Here is a 7,760-nt window from a genome sequence, read left to right as displayed (position 1 = left end):
AAATGCCCACTGAATGATTTGTTGATGTTGTCGAGACTTTCAGTCTGACTACCACTATCAATTTCATTGACATTTCCCCCCTTTGTCAGCTGAAAGGAGAGACAATCATTTGCTTCAAATTATGTCTGAACTCCCCCCCTTCAAGTGTAGGAGTGTTTCACTGGTGTACTCCCCTGTTCAACTGCACGAGAGTACCATCTTCATTTTTACTGTTGGCTGCAATATGTGTGAGTGAATTCGATTGTAAAACTTATACAATCTTTTGACTGTGGATGACCATTCCCAGGGATCAATCCATGAATAATCGATCTTCAATCTGCTTGATTGTTGTTGTTTTCTGCATTGTGTTGATGAATGATTTGACTTGCCACAATGGTGACAAGGATGGAGATCAAAACATTGATCTTCCAGATGACTGGTTCTTTGACAATGAAGGCAATTTAGTTTGACTGCAACTTTAGTTTGCGTGCATGTCTATTTATCTGCAACTTTCTCATGGCTCGTTGATTGTATTTGATCAAGAAATCCTGCACTGATGAACTTGATCAGCTTAGAATAATCAGGGATATGCAAGTTGGCGTCATCTTTGACATATCCTACACCTCGTTGATTTCTGTTACTTTGGATTTCTTCCAATGGCTTCATGATTGGTTTGGAAGAAAGTTGAACTGGATGAGGGACCACTTCGACACTTGAAGTTGGTTGGATCAATGACTTGGAATCAACATCTTTATCTTCATCTGTATGGATGAAAGACTTGGAAACATCACTCTTCTGTTGCAACTCATCTCTTTGAAGTTGCGACTCCAGTTGAAGAAACTCAATCATTTCATGTGCATGTTGAAGATGCACTTGAATATCAGCAAGAGTTGTTTTGTTGATGTTCACCATGTCGCTAGCTGATGATAAAATCAAATTGTTAAGAATTTGAAATAGTTGAATGTGTGTCGCCATGTTAGCTTGCTCACTTTGAATTCAGGCTCGCTTGTACTGTTGCTTATTGCTGATGCTTTAAACACTTGCTAGAGATTTATAACTTGGTTGCTTGAACTCTTGATTTTACACTCACTTGAGGACGATCGCTTTGCTTGAATTCTTCATTGACACTTTGTGAATGCTTCAATCAACTTCACACTGGTTCATTTGTTGTAGATGTCGTGCTTTGAACTTTTGCACTTGATTTTGACACGCTTGCTTGCTTGGTTGTTTGAATGACACGCTCGCTTGCTTTGATTGTTTGAATGATGATTTCTTTCTAGATGGCTTGCTTGAACTTGCTTGATTGATTACTGACACTTTGTGCTTTCTTGAATGTACTCATTGAATGTACTGAAAAAAAGGAAGGGTGTCGAACACTGTAAAAAATGCACCCAAGAGACAAATGACAAGTTCAATATTGATGACTCAGTTGAAGACTTACTTGACTTAATGTATTCACCTTAACAATTCAAATTAGCATGTTAGTTACACCTGTACAATTAACTTAAAAAATGTTTATCTGCAAGTGATACAAACAGTGTTGATGATGTTGATGTCGTCTTGGCTTGAAATGCTTGATTTTGTATTGTTCTTAACTTGATTGCTTTGATTACATGATGTGAAATGTGCTTGCTTGGAAGATCATCTTATCAAGTTGATGATGTGACGCTTTGTGCTTGTGTAATTAAGCTTGATTGGATGTTGATGTAGAAATGTCATTGACAACTTCATTATGTATTGTTGCTTCTTGATTGCTTGCAGTTTTCTTGATTACATAAGCTTGAATGGAATTGATTATGTGCATGAAATTTTCTAATTTGTTAATCTGTTGTGTGTACCATATTAGAAAGATACCACAGGAAGGTTAGTGTCAAAACTAGACACAAAACAAAAACAATATCAAGAAGCATGTGCCATCACAAACATACACATGATGTACCTAAGATCCCCTTATTCAATTTCGGGCGGATCTAGGACAAGATAACCACCAAAAAGATATGTTTTTATTTAAATATGGGATTACATCATTCTTCAATGTCACAACTTTGTATTGGAAGCTTCTTAATGAGAATGTCACAGTTGCAAACTTTGGAAGCAAATTGTTTTCAAAAAACTGCCTGCATTGACTCAATCCCTCTCAAAGTAAAATATTACTTTGGATTACAATAATGAATTTCACTCAAACAAATTCACTTATCATTTCAAAATTACAAAATACACACCTTATGACTCCACAAAAGCACTTATGACTCCATTACATAAAAGATTACAAATACTCCTTATCTCTCCAAAACTTATCACTCCAAAATACAAAAAATATAGACTCATTATCCCTCCATAAAAACTCTACTTTATCATCCATTTTAAACTTATATGAATTTATGATATCACTTTATCATCCCCTTTTTTTAATCACTCCCAAAACTCAAGTTTTTACATGAACCTATATAAAGTCATGCTCTTATATATTTGTTTTATGTGCTAAATTTAACATTCCACTCAAAAGTGAGTATAATAAAAGAGGTTCATTACGCAAAGTACCATAATGATATGAAACTTCTTCCACACTGCTATTGTTGAACAATAGCAGGTCTTTTAAATCTGGTCACCATGACATGGTCTGCCCAAAACACATTTCCTTTGCTAGCTCCAAACTGCAGATCTCCACCAACACGCTGTCGGTCTTCTACACAGTGCATATAATTTGAACAATGCTTTCTAACATCGAATAATGCTCCAATAAAAGATCAATATTCAATAGAAGACACATCACAAACTCTCATGCCCACAAACTAAACATTCTAAAGTTTGAAGATGGAGGCTCTTTATCTTCAAAATTTCACTCCAGATATCTGACAATGTTCACCAGCTCATCCACTACATGAATCTAACCTCGTACTGTGGCCTCCTCCAAGCCCACGACAAAGAGTTCTTTCTCCACACTCGAAAAAGTTTCAAAAAATATGGTCACACCAGAATAGGTTGTGGTGGACTGTAATAGAAATTAGAAGGTGTCGAGAAATAAATAACTAGTCACTTATAATTGGAGATCTTGCAGTAATGGTGGATCCATGCGTTCTCCCCTCTGCTATTCCGCTTTTCGGAGCTGCAATTCACCCCTCAAAGAAGTTTCCCAGGCACTTCATTCGGCCGACCAAGAGAGGATTTGTATTATTGGTGCAAGATCAAAGCAATAAAATGGATGTTATTTGGTTGTTCTGGTTGATATTCAAGAAGCCTGCGATGGCTTTATTTTATTCTGCTCTGGGATTGTTGGGCAGTGCTTACAACATGAAAATATCCTACAGTATCCTATGTCTCGGTGCAGGAAAAGGCTTCAGGAAAACTTTGATATATCTGTGCTTTCCGAGTTAACGAGTATTCAACATTTGGTTGTTCATGGGCATGAATTCTCATATTCTTCAGATGAAGATTTTCGCCTTGATGGTTATGGATACAATGAGGCTATATATAGACAATCTATGGCTAAGTTCATGCATGGGTTTCAGACGTACTACTCTCTGCAAGTGTCTTATTACAGTATCTCATATTCTGGATGCAGAGAGTCGATATCTCAATTCCATCGAAGAAATGCAGGCACTATGGATTGGGTACAGCCAGAGCCACACATTTCAATGTTACTAATGATGAGGAACACGAAGGATGGTTTACTGCCAAATGTCAGCAAACTTCATCTATTAAAAAATCATAGTAAATCAAATAAGAAATATGAAATGCTGCTAGATTTTAAAATCTCTTTGCCCGAGACTTCTGCAATCCATTGTGAAGGAAAGGCATTGATGGAACTACATGGGACCAAAGTTTAAAATAGAAAAAGCACCTGTATCTGTCATAATGCAAACTGTGAAATCTTCAGTTGCAAGTCCAGAAAAGCTCAAATCATAAAAATGTCGTTCCCAATCGTTCACTTTGCTCTGATAATTGTCTTCGTGCATATGTTGTGATTGATAACACTAAGGCAGCAGAAGAAACTTTTCGGTTAACCATCGTACTCATCACACGCAGAAAAAATCTTCTTCACGACTTCTCACGATGGCTCTACTAAACATTCTTTACACAGGCTTCGTAGAACTTTTCTGCTTTGATACCACATGAAGGAAACTAACACACATAACATAAAATCAATAAAATCAACACTTACAAATATAGAAACCAGACATGGCGGAAAAGGCCTCAGCCTTATAGCATTCCTCACATTCTCCTTATTAATCAATCAATGTACAAAGAATGATAATAGTACACATAAATACATGAGGAGGTTGGTCTCAAGATAGTACGTCTATCTTGGACACTATGGTTGAGATATTTTCTCAACAAAACACTAATCTAGGAGAACTAGTTGGAGAGAATCTCTCATCCTAGCTAAACTCCCTAGTTTCAGGAACTAACTCATAATTCTCAAGATTTGATTTATTTAATTATGATGTTTGGATTTATAATTGTTTTATTATGAGAGTGAGGCTAACATATTGAAGGTTTAATGGGTCAAATTTGAGACTTAGTTGGCTATCTAGTTGTGTTATGGTTGGGCCACTAGGAGGAAAAATTGTTCTATTCTATCCAAGTTCATTTTGTTTCATAGATGAGTAGAGTAGCTCAAAGTGGACAAAGAGAGAGAAAACAAAGAGGGTTTTTGTTATGTATTGGCCCACAGGTCATAAGTCTCACTCCTTTATACTTGTATCCATTTCCATGTAGAGAAAAGAGAGCAAACAACCTCACTTTCTAGATGGGTTTTCTCCTAAAAAGGTTTCCCAGGTTACATCCTGTATTATTGTGGTTTTGTAAGCAATTTTTCCATTTGTTCCTTATTTTATTCATATTTATATTTTTCATGCATAGACAAGAAACAATACCTTAATAATTCCATAAATATAAGGAAAAAATAACCCTCATAGAGTAGATTTTAGAGTTTAGTAAATCTTATTTATCAAATCCATTGTGACGAACTATCTGATTTAATATCCAAACCAATTTACAGATCAATATCTAAACTTTTGAAGCTACATTTTTTTACTCTCTTCTTTCACTTCTCATGTCAACTATGCTTTTACCAACCTAAGGATTTATTATTTTATCAATTCTTTCAACATTTTGATTAAATTTTGGCACTCCCTTTAATCCGTGTTTATAATTTTCACTTTGTCCAACACACCTTTTATATATTTTCTTACCAATATAACACATGTTTAATTTGGCACTTCCTTCAAACTAACTTATGAAAGATTGGAATTTATGATGCCAAGAGACTTATGCCACCTGCAGAGCACAACTACCACAACCCCAATCCTTTAACTTTATTCCATATATAACTCTATCTTGTGCCCAAGTGCTTATATTATTAACACAATACCTTTATAATCCTTTAGCATATTGGAGTTCCATTCAATTAAATATCTTTAAAGCTTGGAACATATGTGCTTACGCACCTTACATTTACATTATATACCCATGAAACATGACCGAGCTATTTTATGTTGGCATATCAGAATGTTGAAAAACACTTTTACTTCATAATATATCATTATGATATTATCTCAAGTGACATTCACTTGTTTGCACACACTTTAACTAATATCGTGACAAGGGGTGATGGGGGTGTTGAAACACCAAAATTAAAAATTTATAGGGAATTTTGGTGTTTGAATACTTCATAATATATCATTACGATATTATCCCAAGCTACATTCACTTGTTGGCACACACTTTAACTAATATCGTGATAAGGGATGATGGGGTATTGAAACACCAAAATTCAATTTTTATTTGGAAATCGGGAAAACCACAAAAATCAGTTAATACTAGAAAACCTTGCAAACCTTTAATTTTTTGAGGGCCTTTAGCTTGGAGTTTTATTGCTTAAGCACTTGTGATCAAAGGGCATAACTAGGGCCTTTGCTAAAAATGTCGATATGTTGAGGACTCTGGAAGCTTAGGCTCTATGTACTATAACTATATATCTGTATGACCAAGTGTTGGAATTGGGTGGAAGAGGCTGAACCTAAAATTTGGCCTTTTACACCAAATTATCGGGAAACACTTGAACTCATTTAAAACTGAAAAATCTCATAAAAACTAGGATTTTAGAGTATGGAATATAGATAATATTGATGTCAATCGTTTCCAAATTTTCTATCTGTTGAAAAATCTTTGGAATGGGATATCAGGATATCAACTATTTTCAACACATGTGCATAACAAAAAGCTTTGGTTTTCGATATGCCAAGGGATCTAAGCCCTTATAGCTGGAACTAGACCCTTCCATGACCAAGAGCATAACTAGGAGCAACTATATTAGAATATCAAAAAAATCTCAACCCTTTGTTTTTTACTAAAAAAATGATATGCCAATATGTCGAAATGTCGAAGGGGGTTAACCATCATGTGCTAAGCTTTAAGAACCCTATGACCAATGGCTATTATTGAGAGATATAATATATTGGATATTGGGAAAATCATAAGAACTAACTTGTTTTCCTATATGTTGACGAATTCGGACCTCAGGTGCCATACCTAATCACCTTTGTGATTAGGGGCATGACCAAGAACTTCAAATACTAGAATATCAAAAAATCTAGTGATCCTTCTCTAATTTTTACAATGCCAATATGGTGATATGTTGAGGGTACTTAACCCTTAGGTGCTAAGCCATGAGCCGGTTATGACCATGCCTTATGAGTAGGGGCGATTTTCATACCAGGATATTAGTGAGTCAGTAGACCTTTTCCATAGTAAAAATACCAATATGGCAAGCATCTAGTAGATGGCTTGTCAATTTCCTGTGACATTTACACTCAGTTAACTGAAGGAGGAAGCTCAATGAATTTGGATTTTTCATGGGTTTTACATTATAATGTTTTTTAATGTTTCTTTGATAAATTTAAGGTTTCTTCAAACTTTTGAGGTTTCTTCCTTATGCTTCCACTTTAGACCAATTTTTGAGGTTTTCCCCCTTTTTTCTTCGTTCTACACCCAAATGTGCTCTTGCATTAGACCATGCTCCCACCTTAGAGTCCCCTCGAATTTGACATAAATGAAAATGTTATTCAACATGATGTACTGTAAGTTCTGAAGATAATTTAGTCATAACATCTTTAAGTTTTCCTATGACTTTAACTTCAAATATAACTAAATGAATGACTTTTGCTATAGTTTTTGGCGGAGACAATGTTAATTCTTTGGCAAACATGGTATGGCATGACATTTGATGAAGCTCCTAATTCTACCAGACAACTATGCACCTGGTGATTGAAAATATCAAAGGTTAATATGGAGAGAGGGAGTGGGGAAGGAGGTCTGATATTATGAAGTTCTCCAATGTTTTATGCATTAAAAATTGACTTATCAATAGCCTAATGCTCTTGTTTAACCATAGTATTTTTTATTGTGGTTTCCAAATTTGTAGTAATCTTTTTATGACGAGGCAAGAATTTAATGTTTTGATTTTTAATTATCTCTACCTTGAAAAATCACAAATTTCATACAAAGAAACATTATCTTTGGTATTTTTCATATATTTGATGGTTTTGCGTTCTATGGACTAAGTGTTAATAAGGGCTATTATCTTATTGCTTTGAGATATGTTGGGCATTATTTTATTAGTGGGTGACTTTGTTTTTGCATCACATGTGGAGGGGTAATCTATCTAGGAGAAGAGTTATCCTTGGCCGAGGAAGAGGTGTCATGAATATATCTTTTAATTCTAAGGTTATGGCCTTCAGGGTTCTTTTCATGACTTGGGACTCCCCCAAGGAAACCTC

General features: G+C 35.2%; 1 pseudogene; it reads left to right on the top strand.

Annotated features, from left to right (window-relative positions):
- The first annotated feature begins 3,036 nt into the window (after nucleotides 1-3,036).
- Nucleotides 3,037-3,885, top strand: LOC149203980 (uncharacterized; annotated as a pseudogene).
- Nucleotides 3,886-7,760: the final 3,875 nt, after the last annotated feature.

The sequence above is a fragment of the Pinus tabuliformis genome, chromosome 2_1, assembly GCF_031772625.1.
Source record: "Pinus tabuliformis cultivar Carrire ecotype Pingquan chromosome 2_1, CPIR1, whole genome shotgun sequence".
NCBI lineage: Eukaryota > Viridiplantae > Streptophyta > Pinopsida > Pinales > Pinaceae > Pinus > Pinus tabuliformis.
The sequence above is the reverse complement of the archived record's forward strand: the minus strand, read 5'-3'. Positions and strand labels throughout refer to the sequence as shown.